Below are 23,815 nucleotides of genomic sequence, written 5' to 3'. Positions count from 1 at the left end.
CACAGGGGAAATTTCCTGGGAGGGAGGATTTTATTTTATTTTATTTATTTATTAACTTATTTATTGTTGGGAGGGAGGATTTTAAAGAAAAAAAAAAACCCTTTAAGAAGGCAGTTGCAATGCTCAGAATACTGATGTAACATAATCTCCCGGGAGCTTCCCAGGTGAGCCCCCAGTTCAGTTCATCCTATCACTGTCCCCTGCCACCTGCGCATCGGCAGTGCCACCGCCGGCCTCTGTGAGCTCAGCGTTCATGTGCTTCATGATTATGACTCCAAGTAATTAGTTTATTTTCTCATTATAATCAATACCCTAAGGGGAAGTCTGAGACAGCTGATATGATGTATGGCCAGTTCTAAAGGCATTTGTCTTGCTTTCAGGCAGCTGTACTATCTCAGGAGCGCCCCTCCCCGCCTGCTCGGCAGCGACCCGCCAGGGTCCTGTGACTGCCGCATGCAGGGGCATTCCTGCCAGGGCCTCCTCCACCCTGGCCAAGGTATGCCCACCTTGGCCCACACCGTCCTGCTTTAGCTTTCACCTGGCAGGGGTGGGGAACGTCCGGCCTGTGGGCCACGTAAGGCCCGTGAAATCATTTGGTCTGGCCCTGCCCAGGCATTAGGGGTGAGTCAATGAATTGTTTGACCAAATAAGAGGCTGATTTTTAAGTTGATAATTTTGTGTGGCCTGCGAATGATGTTATAAATATCCAAATGGCCCTTGGCAGAAAAAGGTTCCCAACCTCTATTCTATAGCCTCATCAAATGGGAGAACAACACTGCATATCTGTAGCCACACATGCACAGGAGTCAAAGCCAGTGTCATATGTACATGACGGGACGTGCATGTGATCACCACAACACCGGCTAGGTGGGGCTAGACAAGTGTCTGTGGGGAGCAAACACCTCTCTTATCATGCTAAGGACACTGGAGAGGTTCTTAAAAACTGGGAAAGCGGAAAATGATCTCAGAGGCATGCGTTCGTTTCCCCCAGAGTAATATTTAAAAACCAGAGATTCTGAAATACCACAGGCTCTGTGGTAGGGTGGGGATTTCCTACAGGAAGTTATTAATAAAGACCAGCCCTGGGTGGAGACTTACATTGAGCATCCCAGTATATGCGTCTCCTCTGATGCGGTACCAGCGTATAGCTGAAAGCTCCCCATTGGGACGTGACCCTGTTTTCACTGATAAACCTTTCACTCTTCCCTCCTGAGTTATCCAGGTACGGGGCCAGGCTGACCTTATTCTCAGTCTATGGAAAAAAGGTCCTCCGATCCTACGCCATCATTCCTTTCAATAAGAATAAAATATCTTCTTAAAAATAATTTTAGCCCAACCAGAGTGTTTCAATGGTTGAGCATCAACCTATGAACCAGGAGGTCAGGGTTTGATTCCCGGTCAGGGCGCGTGCCTGGGTTGGGGGCTCGACACCCATTAGGGGCATGCAGAAAGTAGCCAATCAGTGATTCTCTCTCATCACTGATGTTTCTAGCCCTCTTTCTCCCTTCCTCTCTGAAATAAATAAAAATATATTGAAAATAATAATTTTATATTGATGAAATTGTATTTGGGTTATGTAATATTGCTGAGATAAACACAATCATGTGAAACAGACTTGATTCACTGAGTCAGTCTGAAGTGAATTAACTTTCCCATTGCCACGCTGACCCAAGGAATGTGGCTCCATTCGAAATGACCTGTGTCTCATTGGCACAGAGTTAGTACGGCTCTGAGGGAAAGACAGAGGCTGCAGCCACGGAGGGCTGTGTCACTGCATGATCAGGAAGAGACAGAAAGATATTCATAGGTGATAAGGGCTGAAAACGGGCCAGGAGTAAGGCACTGATCCCTGGCCTACTGCCTGCAAGTGCATTAAAGTGACAGATAAAAGTTGTCAGATTGGCCATGCTAAAAAAAAAAAAAAAAGTGAAATTAGCTTGAGACAGATTAAAGGCAACCTTATCAAGCAATTGACTTTGACTACAGAAAGTAGCTGGTATTACGTAAGTTAAATAATGTGAATATTTTACCGTGGAACTAGATGAAGGAAAGCAGCCAATAAGATTTTGCTTTTTTTTTTTTAAAGGGGAAAGAGTTTGTACCTTAATTTCTTCCTCTCTATATTTGGTTTCAGTTTTAATGATCTTAGATGATCAGAAATGGAAGGAAACTTTAAAACACTCTTCCCTCTACCGGAGAGGAGACTGAAGATTCTAAGTGATGTCCCCCAAACCCTCTGGTTAGAATGAGTGCCACAATTAGACAGTTTTCCAGATTTAATCCATGTTCAACAGCCTCTACCTGTGTTTTATTTTTTAAGGTGTGACTTTTCCTTAAATGTGTATCACATATGCACATTTTCACTAGTCAATATCTATGCATCTTAGACTTCCATATGTTCCAATGTGTTTCTTTACATTAATCCACTACATATTATAATTTTAAAAATAAAATAGTTTGGTATGTCTAAAGGATTGGTAATAACAGGTCTACTGAATTCATTGTGCAAAGATGCCTTTATATTAGGAATGTTTGAATTCCAACCACTTACGTATGTAGTAAAATGTAATATTTCAAAACTTATTGTCCTATTAACGCCCTTTAAATAGACATGTCTACTTTATCTGTTCCCCAGAATAAACATGGTGTCAGGCCTTATTTTCTGTAACTCATATCCCAAGATCAATTATATTATAGATTGCATGAAATGCTTTCTAAAAGTACATTCTGGCCCCTCCTCCATATCCTCTCTCAGAGAAACTATACCTGCCTTAGAGACATGGACAGATCCTCCCTCCCTCATTCCTCTAACCCAGTGGTCGGCAAACCGTGGCTCGCAAGCCACATGCGGCTCTTTGGCCCCTTGAGTGTGGCTCTTCCACAAAATACCACGGCCTGGGCAAGTCTATTTTGAAGAAGTGGCATTAGAAGAAGTTTAAGTTTAAAATATTTGGGTCTCAAAAGGAATTTCAATCGTTGTACTGTTGATATTTGGCTCTGTTGGCTAATGAGTTTGCTGACCCCTGGCCTAGGCACTTCATAGAACTGCTGCAAAGAATAATAATGTAAATCATAAAAGTCAGGCATGGGAAAAGGACACCTCCTCTTCAAAGGACAACCATAAGAATGACAGCTGTCTTCTCCTCACATATTAGCAGACTCTCTATCTTAAGGGGTTGCATCTGTCCATACTGATGCTCAGTAGTACCTGCTCCAAGATTGGGGAGCACCTGCATGGCCTCCAGGGACTAGTCATAAGAAAGTCAACAGACTTTGAATGTCTATTTGAAACCCACATCCTCGATGGTACTGTTGAGTGCCTGGAATCAGCCAGTGCTGGAGCAGATAGTGCATGACTTTTGGCTATGTGAAATACAAATTCCTCAGATCTTCAGGCAAAAGTAAAAACAATGTAATGCTTTATGCTGACAATGTCTTCATGGATTTCAACCCCAGGGCACGTGAGCTCTCTTCTGCAGGCAGGAGAGAGCAGTCAAGGTGTTCAAATGGGGAAACAACCCAATATACCATTTCAGAAAGAGCAGTCTGACGGGGACATGGAAGGACTGAGATGGAGAGAGCAGGAGATCTGTCATTTAGGTAAGAGGATATTGGAAGTCAATGCCATTTTTTTAAATAAAAAAAGTTTGTAATTTAATAAAAATTTTAGGCATCTTAGACCATATAGACTAGACCATATAGACAATAAGTTTTAAAAAGAAAAAGCAGACTAGAATCTTATGCACAGGCAAACCAGTAATTTAAGTTAAAATAACATGACTCTAAATTGGTGTGCTCACAAAAATGTAATGGCACCTGTTACAGACAATTTCCCTATGAACGTGGGTCAGGAATCTCTGGTTGAGGATATTTAGAGTAGAATAAAATATATCTTAATGTATCAGTGTCTTGTTTTGTTTCCTATTTGTGTTGTCCCCCAAATGTAGCGAAGTACTTTCTCCCCCCACATGTAGTGAAGTTCCAGATACAGGGTGTCCCTCAAAATGCAGACACACTTTTCTGTAGATTCTATTACATTTTGAAAATGAAATGTGTGTTCGTAAACACTGCCTTTATAATTGCTCAAAGTGTGTTTACATTTTGGGGGGACACCCTATACATTACGGATAAAATAGACAATGTTCCATGAACCACCTGGACCGTAGCTTTGAGGCAGGTGCTGAGAGGGGAGCCTGGGAGATGGGGCAGCTGAAGAGAAGTTTAAATGTGGGCATTGGCCCAGCTGGCGTGGCTCAGTGGTTGAGCGTTAACCTATGAACCAGGAGGTCGTGGTTTGATTCCCAGTCATGGCACATGCCTGGGTTGCGGGTTCGATTCCCAGTGGGGGGCATGTAGGAGGCAGCCGATCAATGGTTCTCTCTCATCATTGATGTTTCTATCTCTCTCTTCCTCTCCCTTCCTCTCTGAAATTAATAAAAATATATTTTAAAAAATATGTGGTAGGCATAGATGGTGGAGGTGATAGAGAGCAAAAATGGCTTTTTAGGTTCTTTATAGGTCTTTACATGAATCAAATATAGGCATCAGGTTTCAGTAAACTGATGCTGAGAGAAAGTTTTTCAAAGATTTTACTATTATTTAGAAACTAGAGGCCCAGTGCACAGATTTGTGAAACAGTGGGGTCCCTCGGCATGGCCTGCGGGGATCTGGCCAAAACCGGCTCTCTGACATCCCCCAGGGGTCCCGGATTGCAAGAGGGTGCAGGCCAGGCCGAGGGACCCCACTGGTACATGACTGGAGCTGAGGAGGGACCACGGGAGGGCTCCAGGGTGTGTCCTGCCCCTCTCACCCAGTCCAGATTGGCCAGACCCCAGCAGCAAGCTAACCTACCAGTCAAAGCATCTGCCCCCTGGTGGTCAATGTGTGTCATAGCAACTGGTCGAACGGTTGAACAAACTGTCAGACACAGCATATTAGGCTTTTATAATCTAGGAATAGTCATGTTCATACCTTCAAGTCCCATTTTTATTATATCACATACCTATTGACTTTTTCTCTTTTGTTTACTGTATTGATTATTTTAAAAAAGAAAACAAAATACATCTCCAAAAAATCAAATTAGCAAGAGTTTAATAACACTGCAAAATTTTTCGAAAAAGGAATACAAAATATGAATGCCTACAATGTTTCCAGGATTTTTTTTTTAATAACAAAACACTCTTTGTGTTGGTAATATTGAGTCTGACTGCATGGTTTTTCTTTGTTCTTAGTCATCTGTTATATGTAAGGCTAGGAATAGAATATTATTTCCATCAAATGTATTAAATTTAGTAAATAAGAAAATTTGCATGTTATTACCTATCAAGTAATTACTTTTCCCTATTCATTATTCCCTGAGAGGATGTTGCTTTAGCACATGGTTTTTAAAAAATATTAATCAGTGTCTCACATTGAAATCCTCCTACATCTCTCTTTTCACCAAGTTGCTTTTCCTAAAACAGTAGTCTTAGACATATAGTGGGGAGATTAGAATATATCATATGAGAATACTTGGCTCCAGGCAACTAATCTCCCTAAAATATCTTTTTCACATCTATAAAATATTCACTCAAATTCTCATCTTACACGCAAATTTACTATGAAATCAAAGAAGAATAAAATGCAGTAGCTCTTTGTAAATTGATCTAAGAATCTTAAAATAATGTTCATTTTTAAAAATCAAATTATACCTGTATAAAAAACAACAACATAAAAATATTTCCCCTTTGTCACATAAGAAATCTATTAACTCCTAATGCTAAGATATAAAACCTCGTGAAATTAGACTCTGTCTTTAATTAATACCCAGCAGGAAATTTCTGATATTTACTCTTTTTTTTTCAATATTTCATTCATTCATCCATTCACCATCTACCCATTCATAAAACAATTTTCAAGTTCTATTTATGATGTCAGGGCCTATGATAGGCACTTCCACTCCCCCAAACGGCATCTTTTATTTTCTGCTGCTTCTTCTTACTCTCAGAGCATTAATTCTCAACCTACCGCTTGGCTTTGCTTATTCCCCAAGTGATAATCAATAATGAAACGATGGGAGACACAAGCACAGAAAATATGTGATGACTAAAATAACTTGCAATTTACTGACTTTTGAAATGCACATATTGACTTTGCTTTTCCAAGTCTTAGATTATTTAATATGCATCAAATACCTAAGGTTAGTTTGATAAAAATTAAAACCCATCTTTTAAAGTCCTGTGTTAAAGACTAGTAAACTAAACATATTTGGAAAGAATATTTTCCCAAGAAGAATATAATCAATTTTCTGGCGCACAGATTCATTTTTCCCTTTTCTCTACTTGGCTTCGGAGTTAATTAAAAAAAAATTATTTACCACCTCCATACTATTATGTGGCCTACACTCTGCCATGCTCTAGGAGTTATACACACATCATCTCATTGGATCTGCACAAGGAACCTAGGAGATACATAAGACCACCAACCCTGTGTTTCAGATGAGGAAACGGGGGCTCAGAAAGGCAAAATCTCAGTAAAGGCCAAGTCGGTCTAGTTAATGTTAACCCAGGATTCAAATTCCAGATTTGTCAGATTCCCAGCGCTCTCCCCAGCGAAAGGATGGGCTGCCGGGCGTCTTCCCACAGGAGCCACAAGCTCCTCATTGTTCAGACTGAAGGGCACCCGTCTCACACAGATGGCTCTATGATTAACAGTAAATTGGCTCTTAATTAGAAAGTTAAAAAATGGTCTCTGGAATCCCATGTAGAAAAATCACTTAGTATCAGTCACATTGCTTTCTGGCAAGAGCTAATGAATTAATTATATTTACATAAGCAAAACAATGAAGCAGAAAGTAGCTCCTCAAACTTGAGAGAGAGAGAGAGAGAGAGAGAAGAGAGAGAGAGAGAGAGAGAGAGAGAGAGAGAGACTCTGAAAATCTGTTACCCCAGCAGAATCCCCAAGGAGAGGATGCTCTCCAGGACCCTACATCAGCAAGTGAAGGATTAGCTTTCCCGGGTTATCACACTTCACCTTTGTACTACTCATTCCTTTCACTTATGCAAATCGGAGAAAGAGAAAAGAATCTCAAATTAAAAAGAAACGAAATGCTGATGACCTTGTCTGAGGATTAAACGCTTTTATCTCCACAAACCTCTTCATGCCAAGGTGTGGAAAAATGGACATGGTGTATATTTAGAAAGTGATGAGTGAGATCCCTGCTAGCAGTAGCCAAACAAGAAATAAACCAAACAAGAAATAAACCAAACAAGAAAAGGTTTGAGAACAAGCATTCTGTAGGAAGGGTTGATACAGGCTTGGGCTAGTTTGCTAACTTCATAGCCACTTAGAGGCCTCTCCGGAATAAGAGAATGGAGGTGGAGAGAAAGTGGCATATCAACGTCTAGTGTTCTTCTGGTATGATCGCTTGTCTTTGACCAGAAGGATCACTGGGAGTTGAGAGCATGGTGAATTGGATTACGGCGAGGATTTTGGCCGAGCGCACAGGGCTAGTACAATTGCACCTTTATGAGTTCTCCTTTCGCATGAGGTCCGCGTAATGTACAGACCACAGCTGAGTGAGCTCACTGGAGAGCCATTTGTGGCGTGCAAGGCTCTGTGTCCTTGGCTGCAGCGTTGGACGACAGGTTAATTGAACAGTGTGGCGGGGCAAGTGATCAGGGCCACGCGAGAGGACCAGTGTACACGACAGCCGAAGACAGTACTTCATCACTAAAAAGCTTTTACACACGAGTTCAATTTCAAAGGGTCCTTTTAGAAAAGTGTTCATTCCTCTCTTCCCAGGCATCCAGAGATTTATTCGGCAAAAATTGCAACAGAAAACTTATAAACAGTGAACCAGTACTGCGGGTCAAACAATGAATGAATGAACCTGGAGCGTGACTTACCTGATCACTCCACAGCGCTGTCCTGGACCCACGCTGGCCCGCTGTCCTGGACCCACGCTGGCCCGCTGTCCAGGGCGGTCTCTGGGATCGGCTCTATCAAAGCTGAAGGATCAAACCAGCACGTGCCCCTTCTCCATGAAGAAACAGATCGCTTCATCCTCGTTTTCATATTTGCCCCATAGAGATATAGCCACGTACAGTTACAATGAAGGTGTATATTTTAGAGTGCTCAGAAAAAGAACTGAAATAGCAAACCGGTATGCAACATGACAAGAGGTCATTGTTAATACCTTCCCTTTCAATCACGCTAAGCGAAATAAGCCAGTCGGAAAAGATAAATACCACAAGGCAGTTTCAAAATTCTTTTCTCCCCTGCCACTGCAAACCACTAACTAATGTCCAAACACCACATTACGACTTGTTTTTGTTTTCATATTTATCACTGACCAGCATCCATTCATTTTTCCATTTCAAAGACTTTCATGTCAGATCTATTTCTCTTATTTGCTGCTGAAGTCCATTTTACGCTTTGCAATGGCGCCGTGAAAACACCCAGCAATCCACAGTTCCATAGAAGAAACAAGGACAGGCACACCTAGGCCCTGCCAGCCTCTTTGAACCCTGATGATTCGCCAAAGGCCTGCTGTCACCTGAGGAGGATTTTCGCAAGGAGAATGCCTGAACCTTGGGAAGAACAGTGAGTGTTGTGGCATTTTAACCTGTCCTTTCCCCAGCGCCTTCCCCCAGCGCAAGGCAGCCTTGAAAACCATCAATCACGGAACCAAGCAAGCTTTGAACACCAGTGCTCTGGGGCGCCTGGGAGATGCAGTAAGGGCTTAGAGCTCTTTGGAAAGCTCCATAGCTAGGGAACTGCTACCATTTAGCTGGTACTTTATGAGCTCTCGGGAGAAAGCCCGCTCAGCGAGAAGGCTTTTGTTAAATAGCAACAACCATCAGGAGCAATGGTTTCACACTGAAGCGGCCTACAAAGGAAAGGCCAGGCAGACAAGCAAGACATCTGGCAAAACTGTGAAAGGAAAATCTGCGATCTGCGACATCCATCCACAGTGGCTTTGAAAAGCCAGGGCGCGTTCCCAGGGACCTAGATGCACGTTGTCGCCCACAGGAGTGTGCAGACGGAGAGGGTCCCACCGCCCCCTGCTGTGACCATTCAGGTCCTGGGCGATGGGGGAGTGACAGGTAAGGCGCAGTGACCCATGGCCAGTGTTTTGAAGTTGCATCCTAACACCATCCCTATGAAGAGTCCTCAGCCAAGGGTGGGGCTCTTCAGGTTCCATGCATTTAAGGACACCTTGGCTCAGTCACGGGCTGATCTGAGCTTAGACTCTGTGCCACACAACGAAGAGTTCAGACTTCACAGAGTTCGTTCAGGAAAGCAATGCAATCAACACACAGCGGCGGCGGCAGCAACAACAAATCCAAGCCAATGGCAACAATATCCAGTTTCAACCACAAAATCATGAGATGCGCAAGCAAATAGGAAAGCAGGACGAAATGAAAAGCATCAAGCTACACACCCAGGAAGCACAACAAGCTCCCAGGAGGATAAACTCAACAGCAAAGCACATCGTCGTCTAACTGTTGAAAACTGTTGAAAGCCAAATGATAAACGGCGAATCTTGAAAGCAGCAAGAAAAAAGAAAAAAAAAAATACTTACCTTTCTGCAGGCAAGGAATCCGCGATTACAGCGACATGAGACTTACCTTCAGAAACCTCGGTGGCTGGACGGCATCCGGATAACATACTCCAAGTGCTGAAAGAGAAGAAAAAAGTCAAATAATTACTCTATAGGCCACAAACTACCTCCAAAAAATGAAGGAGACATTAGGACATTTTCATGCGGACAAAGGCTGCGTTAACTGTCACTAGCAGATATGCCTTAGAAGAAATACGAAAAGAAGCCTTCAGTTGCAAGGACGCCACATAGAAACTCAAATCTACCCACATTCACAGGCGCACACACCGTAAAGCATACCAGGAAAGGTAACTGCAGGGTTCATTATAAAGCACTTATATTTGTAACTCTCTTCTTTGCCTATCTGATGTCTAGATAGTTACTGCACAGAGAAGTTACTGCTAAACCATGTTGAGGGGTTCATAATATATAAAAATGTAATTTGTATGACGAGCTAGTAGAAGGAACATTTTTACACACTATTAAAATTAAGTTGGTATTAATCCAAATTCGATTGTTCTAGGTTAAGATGCTGTCTTATTCTTACCAGGCTGCCATAACCAAATAGCACAGACTGGGTTGCTCAGACAACAGACATTTATTTTTAGCAGGTCTGCAGTCTGAGAGGTCCGGATTAAGGTGCTGGCAAGATCGGTTTTGTTCTGAAATCTCTTCTCTCGGCTGGTAGATGGCCACCATCTCCCTACGAACTTGCGTGATCTCTTCTTCATGTGCACCTGGAAAGAACAGCACGGCTAGGCTAAGCGAAATAGGCCTGTCAGAAAAAGACAAGTATCACGAGATCTCACTTATTTGTGGAATAATAATGAACAAAATAAACTGAGGAACAAAGCAGACCCAGAGACTGAAGCATGGAAGAGACTGATGCATCTCAGAGGGGAAGGCAGGGGCAGAGATTAACCAATGAACTTATGTGCGTATATGCATAACCAATGGACACAGCCAATAGTGCAGCTGGCCTGGGGGGAGGAGGGGTGGGTAAGGGATAGAGGGGGTCATTGGGGGGAAGGGGGGACATCAGTAATACTTTCAACAATAAAGATCCATTTGAATAAGCAGGCTCTCTTCTTCTTTGTGTAAGGACACTAACCCCATCATGGAGTCCCACCCTCCCGACACCTAGTTACCTCCCAAAGAAACAACCTCCAAGCACCATTCTGTTGAGGGGTAGGGCCTCAACACGTGAAATCGGGGATGGGGGTTGCTATAAATATTCAGTCCACAACAAATGTTAATGAAATCCCCAGGGCAACCAGTTAAAAAAGAATCCAAATACTAAAAGAAACAAGAAGAATTTAAAATAGAACACTAAAAACTATTTAACACTAGAAAATATTTATGGGCCATGGTATAAGGGGAGAGGGAGGATTAGGGACCAAAAGGTAGAGTCCCAGTGGAGAATAGAACCTCAGCCCAGGTCCCCTAATAAAGCTTCTGAATGGGGCGGCCAGGACCAGGGATGCAGGTGCAGGTATAAGCCTGACTGGCCCAGGGTCTCTGAATTCTTGGATGCAACTCCCTTCAGAAAACTGCAATGCACTGGCCATGCACCAAATTGGTTTATTAACAATTGAAAATAATAGTTACAGAGCTGATCTTCATATCTGTATGCATGATATTCTCGTGTACGTGAAGATTTTCTTTACTTAAAAAAACCACAAGGTTCATTTTCTTCCCTACATTTTGCAACCTCTTGGACTTATCTGAAATCTAAAAATATGTGTATTTCTAAAAAAATATAATCACCTTGTCTTCACTTATGATGAGGTTAGATGTTGCCATTTTTACCTTTAAAAGCAAAACCTTGAACCAGATGTGTTTTGAATAAATTCTTGATGTATAGTGGAAGTTGCTCACAGCTAAAGTGAAATATGACGTAGGTTATTTTTTGTGGGTTTTTTTTTTGCATAATCCCTTCACCTTTTTCACCCAATCCCTCAAACCCTCTTTCCTCTGACAACTATCAGTCTGTTATCTATCTATCTATCTATCTATCTATCTATCTATCTATCTATCTATCTATCATCTATCTATCTATTTCTATTGGTATTCCACTTTATCGTAATACTCTCCAGGTACATCCAAGCTGTTGCAAAAGGTAAGATTTCCTTTTTGATGGCTGAATAGTATTCCATAAGACACAGACAACTGTATGGTGATTACCAGAGGGGAGGGAGAAGAGGGTAAAGGGGGATAAATGGTGATGATATATACAGATGATGTATTCTAGAATTGTACACCTGAAACCTATATCATTTTATTAACCAATGTCACCCCAAACAATTCAATAAAAATAACATTTCAAAAAAAGAAATATGTCCTGCCTTTGCTACTGAGATTTCTAAATATAAAGATAAAAAGGACAGAGAACATTTTGTATTTGGTATAACCTTGAGATCAAACCTAACAGTTAAATGTCAAATTGTTGAATTACTTGCTCTTATTATCTTCCACCTATTCCACATTCTTTTAATTGATTCAGTGCTGTAAAGCTAAACGCCTTGGGTTACATATAACGTAGAACACAGTACAACATAATGCGATTTCATAAAGGATCTTCTGTAATTGCTTATCACACATGGCTGTGCATGACAGATAGAAGCAATAAAGGGATAAGTGAAAAATATATAGGCCAAACCTTATTGAAATGATATTGGAATGATCCTACAATACTTAAAAAAATTTATCTTTATCATTAAAAATATTACTTTTTGCCCCCCCTTTTTCCCATTGACCCACTCCGTCCCACTCCCGCCTCCCCCCGCCAGGTTTTCATCACACTATTGTCTGTATGCATGGGTAATGCATATATGCATAAAAGTTCTTTGGTTAATCTCTTCCTGCCCCCATGCTTTTTGATAACATTTTTCTAGATATAAGCAGTGAATTCCTCAGATCTTCCTGATTGTATACTGGAAATGGTGGGGAGCAACACCCAAAGAAATTTGCCTTCTGAATAATCAGGATGAAAGGTGGGCATTTTCAGAAGGCAAACAACCAATTCAAAGTAAAAACCGGTACCTAAGTAAGAGACCATTAACTTGCCTGCTAATGGGGCTGTGGTTGCGACGGTATATTCTGAGCCCTGATCTTCAAATGTAATTTTGCTGGTGGAAACCAATGTGTGTAGAGATTATTTAAAAATGAAGTTTTTCTCGGGTCATGTTTGTCTTGTGACCGAGATGAAGGATACAGAATAAGCGACTTATTACAAGGGCTAGGTCTTCAGCAACAGTGGGAATTGGTAGATGGGTTTCCGCAAGCTACTGTCTCTGTGTATAGTGTTCACCCTGAGGCGTTATAGCTTAGCCAGACAGCAATAAAAAAGAAAACACCTTAATCAAGAAAGAATAAAAAAGAAAAGTTGGATATGGAAAAGGAAGAAAGGGCAGAGTGGAGCCCAAAAGGATGAAAGAGAACTCGCACCTCTCTCGCACCACCTCCAACTTGGATGCTATGGGTGACCTGTGAGGAGACCAACTGCCCCTTCCCATAGAGCTTCACGTGCACTTGGCCCAGGACTCTGAGAAGTTGAAGGAGGAGATCTGGCAGGAGCTTACCCCAATAAGATGAGCTATTGAATCAGTTACAACATGTCAGAACTATTGTGGCTCCCTACATAGGCCTTCAGAGTGTAAAAGGAGATAGCTGCTGATTCACTTGGCAAACGTCAAAGTCAGATTACCTTTAGCAAGTGGAAGAACATGATGTTGAGCTCATACTTACTAGTAAGCTCTGTCCCTGAAACCATAACCACTTCATTCACGTGCTCATGGAGAAATGACTGGGTTGGCTAGAGTAAGAGGCTGGCTGACATCCAGAGCACGGGCCTCCTTGTCCACCTAAATATTAAAATCCTCCTCTGTGAAGAGATTGCAATTTGGGGAGCATTCCCATGCAGCACAAACATTCTCATGCTCTTTCACCATTCAGAGAGGTGTATCCACATACACCCTCTCCCCCACCTAGGCATCCATTGCAACACATTCCAATGACCTTCCTTACAATCGTGGATCATTCAGCCGAACCACTAGCCACTGCTCATGAATATCTGTAGCTCTTGAACTCTGGTCATCTCTTCTTCCAGGAAAAATAAATAACCAATCGCCTATTCAAGTTCTGTCTACATGAAAGAGCTGCCATCATCAGACTCTTCCAGGGCCACTCTGAAGGTGGGCTGCAGACATCTGTTTTCGTTTTGTGCATATTGTCCAGTATCATCTATAAAGCAAGACTGACTGTTTTCTTCCTTAGTCAGCTGATAATATGGAATTCCGCAAGAGGCCATAGTGCAGGTTGAGGGATAGAACGCAATGTATCAGAGCTAAGGGCCGACGTGAGATGGACGTAAGCCAGAACTTTCTAGATCCTTACCTTCCCTTAGTCCCTACTATGATCACAGTGACATTTTCGACCTTCAGGTGTGCGTATCAGTTCAAAACTTACATTGGATAATTATCTTGAATTATAATAAATTCTCTACTCAAAGCAAAGACTCTGATAAACAGCTTCAGGTAAAAATGGCATAAGGATGGAGAAAGGTAATAAAATGTTGGCTGTGTACCTGGGTCGTTCCTCTGAGGGACCGAATCTCCATTTCATTTGAAGGCTCTGGCCCATGAAACGGCCTGTTCAGGGAACTGTTAGAGCCACTCCATTCTATTTGGGCTAACAGATTCGATTGAGAATCTCACATCAAGAAATTCAGCCAGACCAAACATTATATTCTTTCCAACTGAATCCAACACCCTTAGGACTCATTTCCACAATATTTTCCCCTGATTTCTGTCGATATAAATTGAGAAAATAGTGTAATTATATTGGTGTGTATTACAGTACCAATTGTTTATTCTTTGTAATTCATCCTCTGGGATCAATTGGGCCTGAAGTCTAGTTGTATATCTAGAAGCTGTGATCTTCCTGAAGAGGATCAACATTCCCTTACAGACATTACAGAATCTTCAGGGAAGGGAAGGCCAACTTGCTTAGACACAGGAAAGGGCTACCCCTCCTATCAAATGAGGCTCAGAAGGATTAAAGGGATTAAGGCCCCTTTAATCAATGTCATGAAAATCTCTCTATATGTACCCATTCCAATTTTTAGAAGCTGAGTATTTTCCTATCCATGTCCTACATCTAATATAAAAAATCCAGTGAGCAGGGGAATTTAACTTACATTGTAATTCAGCTACCATCAGGACAAGACTATGAGATAGCTTTCAGAAATTTCTGCCATGCCCTAGCCAGTTTGGCTCAGTGGATAAAGCGTTGGCCTGCTGACCGAAGGGTCCTGGATTCAATTCCAGTCAAGGGCATGTGCCGTACCTCAGTTGCAGGCTCCTCCTCCTGGGCCCTGGTCGGGGCACATGCAGGAGGCAACCACTGGATGTGTTTCTCTCACATCAGTATTTCTCTCTGTCTTTCCCTCTCTCTTCCAGTCGCTCTAAAAATCAATGGAAAAAATATCCTCAGGTGAGGATTAAAAAAAAAAAAAAGAAAGAAAAAGGAAATCTCAGCCATGTAGCTATAGAAAATAAGGATTTCTTAATGGGTTGTTGGAAAGGTGTTCTAATCCCTTCAACTTCAGTTGAGGACTTAGAGCCCTGAGCTAGCCATTTTCTTTTTCTACAAGTTCTCCACTGTGTTTATAAGCAACCCACCAACTCAATTTTACTACGTAATTTCACCAAAGTGTTTCAGGACCACAACTACTTGCCATGGGCTCATTCTCCTTTCTCTTTTAGGTGCTTGGCCACAGGTGTCTGCAGGTGATGATTTTCAGTGGCCATCTCATCATTTCATGCCAAGATGACCAGTGTCCACTTTACAAATGGAAACACTGGGACATGGAAACTGAAGCAGTCGGGGAAAAAATCATATTTTCCTGCTTTGATTCGGACTGTGAAGTGGAACATAGGAGGTAGGAACTTCTAAAGAGCAGAACAGAATCCCTTATTAAGATTATTCATCCCAATGGACAACTGATATTTTTTTCTTATGAGAACAGAACAGTCAGAGATAATACCAATTAGTTCAACTTGCTGTATCAGCTACAGACATCAACCTCTCAGCATTTATTTTGACACCCAAATAAAATGATCTCTTTCATGTGTTAATTTTCACGTTGGCTTGGTCTACATGCATAAGAAAAAAGTAGACTTGGCATCCTTTGGCGATTAAGAAAAAAGGAAAAATGCTTCTATCTGGTCCCAGCTAAATCTACAAGAAAGAGGCTGATTAGGAGACTTGAAGGGCACCTGCTGTTAAGTAAAATTGTTGATCTCTGTTGACTCAAGCCATGTAGTCAGCAAACACATGCTTTTTCCAATGCAGCATTCAGAGAGAACGCCCATTTTCAAACTCAGGTATGGTCATACGGTGAAAGGAAAGGAAGAAACGCAGTAACAAGATTGACTGCAGTCAGAAAAGTCTTCACGACAGAATCTGAGTTTGGAAATAAGCGGGGGCCGATGGCTGAGATGCCAGAGAAACGCTTCACTGCCCGCAGGGGTCCTGGATGAGTGACGAGATGCATGTGTGGGAACTGATGGGAGGGATGCACTGGGTGCTGCTCTGTTGACTATTATCTTTCTGGGGCAGAGCGGAATGGCAGCTGGGGAATCTCTGATGCAGCTCATAGCATAAGTGAGGACAGTGTGGGGCACAGAGAAATCCTACTGCCTGTCGGTTTTCTCTGCTGGCTCATCCTTCGAAGTCATGGGGGAAATTGAAGCACTGAATTTCATTTGGTTTCAAAGCAGGGGCGGGGGGGGGGGGGGGGTGGAGATGGTGTTAATGGCAGAGAGAGGAAGAACATATAGAATCCAGGGTGGTGACAAACTAAACAATCTGGGAGACTCCCGAGGCCGATGGAGATGAGGGCCACTAGGCACTGTGAGAAGGATATTTTGTCCAACTTGGTAAAGACATATAATGTTAAGGTTCTAAACTTGAAAGTTACATTTAAGTTTTATTCAAATGTAGTCAAATTAAAGGACTGGATCAAAAGTATTCTTTAATCTGACATATCCCAAAGAATGTGTATATCAGAAATAACTGAATAATCAGGCGGACCCATGAATGAAACAATTTCATATTTTCTTGTCAGGTAGTGTAGACATTAAGGAAGCTTATGCTAGTGTCAGCCTAACCTGAGTTTGAATCCTGGCTATACTTCCCACTAGCTACATGAGCTGGGCAATGAGCTGAACCTTCCTCTACCTCTAATTTTCCATTTTTCTATATTTAAAAGACAGAGCTCTTAACTTTTAATCCCTTCAAATTAGGTCCGTGAATTAAAAAAGAAATCGGAGAAAGCAAATATGGCATGATTTTCTTATCCTAAAAACAGACACTATGTCACGATGACTTACTTTTATCTTCTGCTGAAATGATACATCTTCAGAACTCTCCTTTCAGGATGAATTTACTCACATTTCTACATGGGCGGAGTGTACAACAGATTGTGTTAAAAAGAAGGTCACTTAAATGTATCATGCTGGCTTCCTATGTTCATGGAATAAAGTGGAGAATTGTAAGTAACCACTTCTCTATTTGTCCACTTTGGTTTTTCTTTTTAAATAATCATATTTCTCTAAACCACTTTATAGACTAATCATACCCTCAGTTTTAAGTCTGTCTGTCTTTCAGAAGTGTTGGGCACATGTAGACTGATTATGTTTAGTGTGTTCTGTGAAAGTAGGAAGACACAATAAAGCATTCTGCATCATGTTGTTACAAATTTATTCAAGGCGATAGAAAACTTTTTTTTTTAATAGTTGTTTTGTTTTATTATACTGAGTCCCAGGACAAATATCATGGGATAAATATAGCATCAGTGTTTATATTTCTGCCCGATACTAGGATCACAAGGCTAAATCCTTATATATTGCTCTAAATATTTACCCTCCATGTGAATAAATGCATCAAGGACAAGAGCAATCATTCTAAGTGTTCACAGATCATCAGAGCTGCTTAACTAGGAAAGTGGGCATTTCCTACATACCACAGGAAAACACAGACAAAGAAACTTCCATCAAGTTTCTTCCCAGATATCATCACACTTATAGAATTAATTGTATGCATAATTATCTATAATAATAAAAGCATAGTATGCTAATTAGACTGGACAGCTGAAAGACCTACCAGATGTCCTTCCAGACAACCTTCCAGACGAAGCCCAGGCTGTAAGGGCCTAGGCAAGCTGTTGCGGCTGCGAGGACTGAGCCCCTTGCACAAATTTTGTGCATCGGGCCTCTAGTATGTTAATAATGGAATTAATTTCACATATTATTACATATATTCTATACCTGAAAATCAAGGTGCTTGAGGACATCAAGGGGCAGTCTGAATGACAGGGTGAAATGGGAAGTCAGGATAAAGTCCTTGAAATTGAGAATAGAGACACTCAAGTCACCCTCAGAAAGTATTTCTCACTCCAGGACACGTCCTGGCAGCAGAAAGATTTCTTCTTCCTCTTTTAGTCAGACAGGTAATTAACCCTGAAATCACAAAGCCTCTCTCTGCTGATGATGCTTCACCGTTAAGCTCTTTCTTCCCTTTTTCCCAGTCTGCTTCACCTGCTCCTTTGTCAGGACCGTCCTTCATTCTCAAGCTCTCATTTCCCCCCACTCCTAGTCCTATAGTCTGATTAATGCTCACTTCCTTTCCTGCTTCATGTTTATGGACCACCACTTCAAACACGTGCTCATACTAATTTTCCAGAACGTTAATACATCAGAATAAGACCAAACAGAAACAGAAACAACTGAAAGAAAAATATCCGCATGTCTGAAGACCCGGCACCTTAAAATATAAATTCACAGCAATTAGAAGCACACACAGCTCTGAGACAAGAATAAATGCAAGTTATAGGGAAGAGAGGGTGAAAATGAACATCACAGATACATGAACTCCAGCAGATGACAGAGAACGGGTTAAGAGAAAAGGGGGAAATTTGATCTAGGCCATGATAAAAAAAAAAAATCTTAGCAACATCTGGGTTAAGTTTTCCTCACATTTTTACGGAGAAGGACCTGATGTTTTAATCACATAATCTCCTATACGTAAAGCTATAGTGAGTAGTGTTTGTAACTGCTTTTTAAGAATCAGCACTTTTAAAAATTTTTATCTTTATTGTTGGGATATTACAGATTTCCCTTTTTCCCCCTCACTTACTCCCACCACCCAACAGCTGCCGCTCCCACGCCTTCCCCACAGCACTGTGTCCACGGCTATGCACACAAGTTCCCGGGAAGCAGCACTTTCGAAAGACTATATCGCTTGCTCAAGAGCACTCCTATTTGAGCGGTCAATGCGTTATTTTGATATCATGTTTATTATTATTATTACACATGTTACATTGCAATATATTTCATAAGGTAGCTTGAACTATTATGTTATAGAGGTACATGGCAGAGTGTTTGTAAAGTTGAACGTAGGAGTTTTTCCTTAGCTGGCTTGAGGACACGTTAGAAGTGGGCCAAAATGTTTCATCTCAGCTACGAAGATTAAAGTTTAATATGCTTTCGTGTGCTTTTATTTGCTCTGTGCCTTTAAGGACTTCGGCTATTTTTGTCATGTTTTTGTAAAAGACAAGGCATATATTAGGTCCCCAAGAAATGCTTGCTGAATTGAACTTAATTGAGAACCAAGTTGTTGTTGGTTCGCTTTTCTCCATATGTAATTTAAAAATCAATACTATGTTGATGTGAAATTGAATAAAATAAAATAATACACAGTGCAGATATTACAGAGTAAATAATTAATTTTTCATCGATTTTTTTCTACCATTAATATAATATAGCCAGCCACAAATTTCTATTGAGTATCTATCTACCCACAGCAAATTCTATTTTGCATGCTGGCATACAGTGCTGACAAAACCTTAGATCTGGGCCCAAAGAGCTCATAAGTCTTGTGAAGGGACAGAATCTGAGAGCAACTCCAGCACAATGCTTTACGTTCTGAGGTGGAGACAGTGTGTAAGCACATAGAAGGTGGCCTAATTCATTTCCAGAGGGGGAAATAAAGCTTTGTTTTCAAAAGGAAATAATATCTAAAAATCGTGTCTTAGTATGTCTAGCCTCAAGGCCATACAAAATGGCTAGTAATTTAAAAACATATTTAATGACTTGTTGAACCTAAAATAATATATTGATGGCATATGATAATTCCACTATCATTTTCCTTGATTTCCTTCTTGACCGGAAAAGTCTTCTCCTATATTAAATAACTCAGGAATTGTTTAAACTTGAAATAACATCTCTCCTTCAACTATGAATAGTTACTTTTAAATGTTTAAGATAATTTGTGAAGTAGGGTGACATATTTTTTAATAGGACATATAAAGAAATCGTTAGAATGAAATTAGTCTGAAAATGCCATCCTATGGAAGTTGCCTTTCAATAAAAGTTAACAAAAATTATAATGCCGTTCTTTTGTATAATCTCATAATTAAGGAATCAATTTAGGTAAAATTAAGAAATAACCCTGCCCTCTAGTGGTACTTAATAAATGTTAAACTATACTGAAAACACCATTTTGTTGCTACAGCAAATCTCACATTTACACATATTTGAATAGAAACACTAAAACCTTATATTTTGCATTAACGAATATGTATGTTTAAACTAACAGTTCTGGATATTGTTTGGGACATTTCATTCCATTAGAGATTCCATAAAACAAATTTTTACAACATGGGAAATGGTACTATATCTTTGCTTATGAACAGCATTACCAATATTGAATTAGATACTTTGATGAATTCCTTTTCCCATTTGAATTATAAAGATCACACACACACACACACACACACACACACACACACACACACTCACATATGACACATGGATAAGGCAACAGTGTGGTGATAGCCAGAGTAAAAGGGGGTGGGGTCAAGTGCAGGGAGGTAAAGCAGTGGAAATTGGGATGGAAAGAGACTTTGCTTGGGGCGATGGGCACACGATGCAGTGTGCAGAGGATGCTTTGCTGAGTGGTACACTTGAAACCTGAATGGTTTTGTGAACCAATGACACCCCAATAAATTCAATAAAAAATAAAAGTACAATCCTAACTAGACTGTATGTTCCATGAAGTCCGGAATTATTTATTCTCTTTTACTCATTCCATTGATTGCCAACTTATGGTGCTGAATTCAGGGTCTCAACATCATCTTGGACTTACTGAAAGTGCAAGTTAACCCATTCCAACCCAGGAGGGCTACATCATAGACACTGTGGGAGCGACTAAAATTCTGTGTTTTCAGAAGCTCTGTAAGTAATGAAGGCTACTAGTAAGTTTGTGACCCACTGACTTACATAACACGTTTCCTTTACCCGGTACAGAGAAGAACACAGAAGGGGAGATAAATATATATTTTGATAACTAGAATTATTGAATTTTAAAACTGACAATCAATACCTTGACTGGCTCCAAAATATTGATTGGTAATTTAAGTGTCCCAAAGACTTCTTCCTGTGTTTTGTTTTTTTTTACTTGACTACATATTTTTTCAATCTGGTTTTGATAATAAAGTCTGTTTCTGAGATACCGCATGGTTTTCAATTCAAAGTATGTGTCAGATATCAATGCTAGAAAACGGAGAGACACAAATGGGTTTCCATGTGGGTAGCCCCCTACCCAATGTCAGAACCTGAAAATAGGATTCTGAGAGATGGCTTACCTCACTCAGGGAGGGTCATGAGAGACAACTGCTTTGGGGTGCACTCTAAAAGGGGATCATCCCAAAGACTTCTTAAATGAAAATATAGGGAACATGAAAACTCCCTCCCCACTGTGCACTCCCTCATACGAACAGGATTCAGAGCAGAGAAAGAGGCTAAGTCCAGAGGAGTCGGTTGGGTGATCTAAATGGTCCCAAACTGCCAAAACAGACGGAGAGGGTGGCGGGAGCAATTTTTCCAGCAATAATAGATGTATTTGGTTGATCAAATCAATAAACTAATAATGCTAATACTTTAATTGTTGGCTCTTTTTTTAATTACCTAGGTCTATGTAAGATTGAAATCTACAGGTTGCTCCATTTTTAAATCATGCCACAATGATTATTTCTATAATGTGTATTGTAAAAAGCTTGCAGATTGTATAAAATAGTACTTTTGGTAAATTTTAGAATATAAAAACATCTATCAGGATAATGCATATCTTTATCACTAAAACCCCCATTAGGCCCTAGTATGTCTGACAAGTCTGTGAGTGTCTGGTCATTGCATATGTCTAATATGGCCGAGTTTTTTTTAAATATATCAATATAAACATATGTATATATTTCCATATTAAATATATAATTATATACTTAAATATGGAATATATAATTATATAATTGACTTCAGAGAGGAAGGGAGAGATAGAAACATCAATGATGAGAGAACCATTGATTGGCTGCCTCCTGTACACCCACTACTGGGGATCGAGCCCACAACCTGTGCATGTGCCCTGACCAGGAATTGAACTGTGACCTCCTAGTTCATGGGTGGATGCTCAACCACTGAGCAACACCAGCTGGGCTGTGGCCCAGTTTACGAAGGGAAACATCTGAAGACTTGGTGGCAGCTGAACCCTCTTCCTCCCACGCGTTCCGAAAGGAGGACAACTAATTCACTCTCTTATTTGGAAATCGGTCTGAGGTCCCATAAAATAAAAAAAATAAGGCAAAGTAAAACCTATTCAGGCAATGCGAAAGTTTCTACTGGGATATTTTGATCTGCAAGAAAATGGAAAGCATTATTTTCCAGTAGATGAAAACACCTTTGGAAAGATGAAATGAAAGGAGGGGAAAATGCATTTTAATTATTCGGATTCTGCTAAAGGAAGAGGGAAAGAGAGTTTCACGCGGGGAACTCGGCCAATATTTTACCGAACTTAGGAAAGCAATGCAGTTCTCACTGCCACAGATACAATTTAAAACTGCTCAGAGTCTAAGTATGAAACCAAAGTAGATGCTATTTGGAAGATGGGCTAATTCAGGAGAGTCTTTTGGCACAATTAGAAGCCATTATTTCTAATTTCTGCAGATTTAATTCCATTAGTAATGTGAAATTCACATTGTGTTAACACATTAAAAAGGCAGAAACCGCTGAGGAGAGTGAGAAGTAAATACAAACCGTCTGGGCATAGCCATATTTTATATAAAAAAACCTGTATTCATAATAGTAGTCACTAAGTGATTATAATTGTATTTATCTTAATTGCATCTTCAAACACTCTCTTGGAAGAAGTTAGTCTAAATGGATCCAATTTTATGAATTATTCTATTTTTTGTTGTTGGAAAAGAACATACATTTGAGTGAACATTTATTTCCAAATAGGGCAGGGAGAACAGAAAGCACAAAAGTTAGCAACTTCCATTTTTTCAGTATATTAGCACATGTACGTTAAAGCTCCAGTGAGGATCTCTTAAGTACTGTGATGGACTGATGGACTGAAAAGTAAGTGATGTCTAGGGTCTTAAAATTCCTCTTCAATGGCAATCCACCAGTTTCTAGAAGAGAGAGCAGGGAAAGGAAGAAAGAGGTTGTACTATCAATCTGGGAGTGAGAGAGGAAGGGGCAAATGAGAAATAAGCTGGAAAGCTAGGACTGACATGAGTATAACACACTATGCTCAGGGCTGGTCAGTGTGATGCTGTCCAATCACGGAGCAAGCCTGGTTTTGCTGATGTGTTGAGTGGCCAATGCCACTCTTTGTTCCCTTTGAATTGAATTCATTGGTTCAATAATTCTTATAGAACCCAATAGTAATAATTATTTTATTTTATGCCAATAACACTTAAAGGTAGTTTTGGCTATTCTAGGTTATTTACATTTACATGTGTATGTTAAAATGTGCCAATTTCCAAAATAGACTCTATTTTTTGAATAGTTGTAGGTTCACAGTAAAATTGAGAGAAAGGGACAGATTTCCTATGTAACTTCTGTCCCTACACATGCAAAGCCTTCCTTATCAACATGCCACGCCAGAGTAGTAAATGTATTGCAATGGATGAACTTGAACTGCAATACATCATCACCACCCAAAGTCCATAGCTCACATTAGTTTAACTTTGAAGTTTTTTGACAGTTTTTAGTAATAATACTTATTATGTTAAATGAATTAAGTACCTTGAGTAGATGCTACTCAAAAATAATTGTAATTTATATTAGTGTTGTAGAGAGTATCATAGTTTACGAGCAGCTGGCACATACATAA

This window comes from Cnephaeus nilssonii (genome assembly GCF_951640355.1).
Source record: "Cnephaeus nilssonii genome assembly, chromosome: 21".
Classification (NCBI taxonomy): domain Eukaryota; kingdom Metazoa; phylum Chordata; class Mammalia; order Chiroptera; family Vespertilionidae; genus Cnephaeus; species Cnephaeus nilssonii.
This window is presented reverse-complemented; position numbering follows the sequence as displayed.